This window comes from Tigriopus californicus, chromosome 3, assembly GCF_007210705.1.
Source record: "Tigriopus californicus strain San Diego chromosome 3, Tcal_SD_v2.1, whole genome shotgun sequence".
Lineage (NCBI taxonomy): Eukaryota > Metazoa > Arthropoda > Copepoda > Harpacticoida > Harpacticidae > Tigriopus > Tigriopus californicus.
This window is the reverse complement of record NC_081442.1, coordinates 14113028-14114841: the sequence shown is the minus strand read 5'-3', so window position 1 is coordinate 14114841 and position 1814 is coordinate 14113028. Positions and strand designations below refer to the sequence as shown.

The following is a 1814-nucleotide window of genomic DNA, read 5'->3' as shown; positions in this document are numbered from 1 at the left end:
TTTATCCCAAGTAATTGAATGTCCACAATGTACATTAGGGGGTTCAGAAGTGCCATGTCAATTTAAACCAATTTGTGTTTATAACAATATTTCTTGTCACGAGCAGATTTTGGCGGTCCTTCAACGTCGAGTAATCCTTGCTCAAATATCTACAAGGGCACCAGGGCCTTTTCCGAGCCTGAGACTAGAGCCGTGCTGGTCGCTAATCTGCAAATAATGAAGAAATATGGGCGTGAAATGTTCCCTCTCCACTTGAGCTTCCACTCCTACGGTCAAATGATCCTCCGGCCCTATTCACATACACGTAATTAAAAAACCAATGCAACTACCTGGAATTGTTTGCAATTCGGTGTCAAAGGGCAAGATCGACAGGATATTTTTTTTTTTAAGTAAAACCGAAACAAAAAAATAAATACTTTTTCTTGGTTCTAGTGGTGCCACCTCCTAATGTCCGAAATTTGGATGCGTTGGGCAATGTTATGTTGGCAAGTCTAAGGAGCTCAGGATTCTCTTATCGTTATGGAACCAGTGCCGACATTTTGTATGCGGTGGGTGGAGCCTCGGCCGATTGGGCTTATCACTTTGGGGTTCCGTACACGTATATCATTGAACTCCCACCACTGAATTCATTCATATATACGCCTTCCAACATCCAGCAAACTTGCGAGCAAATTTGGAACATGCTAGTGGCAATGACTGGCCACTTAAAAGTCCAAGGTTACTAACACACCGAACGGGAAGAGTGGTTGACCTTGGACCCCGTTTGATCCCTTGTAGGCTGGCAAAAGATGACCCTTCAGCCATTGTTGCCGGAATAAGTTGTAAAATGATGAGAGCAATGGATGGGGATATTAGGATATTGTATTATAATGTTTAATAACTTATATTCCAAAATATGTTTTTTAAAATAAGGAAATAATTCGACCTTTACATTAACTAGATCAATGTCCATTGACTTGTCAAGCTCAGGCTTGGATTCAAAAACGATACAGGAAAAAAATGAATAAATAGAGCTACTTTATTAACTTCCTGATCCACCAACAAATTAGAGTTTGAGGATTTGATTAGCCCTTTAAAATAGGGTTAGGGACTTTCCTCAAGAGCTTGTCCAATTTGACTTAAAGCCTGCTACAACAGGATCAACATCTTTGCGTTGGAGTTGGAGAGGACAAAAACTTCGGATATGCGGGCGATACTGCGATCTGGACGGTCGCAGATGACCTCAAATCTCTCAAGACTCTCTTCGAAGGACGAGCCTCAGCATTCTTACGCTTTGCCACCAAAAAAAGGCTGGTGATAAATGTCACCAAAACTCGGCTGATGCATGATTAGTGGTAATATCATGGATAAGGAGGTGTCTGCCTTCTATGTGTCTGTGAATGGTGCCAAGGTTTGTTCATCCCAACAACTAGAGCTCTTGGCCTTAAATTTGATCATAACACCCCTACCATGCCACACGCTGTCGAGGTGGCCAAACCCGCTCTGCAACGAACAGCTTGGTCTATCGAATCCCTCATCACTTCCCAAGGCGCCAGTACCTGAACCAATTGGCAAAGGCCTGTTTTATTGGAAAAATTAGCTATTGTAGCAATGTGCTAATTACAAGAATGTGTTGGCGTTTGACTATAGGTATATTGATTTCTGTTTGATTGGAAATACACTCTACGTCATTCAACCAGCGAGTATCACAACCCTTTTAAAAACTACATGGTGGCGGCGGTGGTGGCCTAGTTGAATAGTGTCCGATCAAAGTCGTGTCCATAGTTCAATAATGATGGATTCGGGGAACGCAAAGCCGAGATGGCAATGGGCAG

At 42.5% G+C, this 1814-nt stretch overlaps 1 long non-coding RNA gene across 1 annotated transcript; it reads left to right on the top strand.

The window, feature by feature from the left end:
• Positions 1 to 109: 109 nt before the first annotated feature.
• LOC131878455 (uncharacterized) lies at positions 110 to 989 on the top strand. Its single transcript, XR_009373025.1, has 2 exons — positions 110 to 304; positions 433 to 989. It is a non-coding gene; the product is annotated as an uncharacterized LOC131878455 (long non-coding RNA).
• Positions 990 to 1814: the final 825 nt, after the last annotated feature.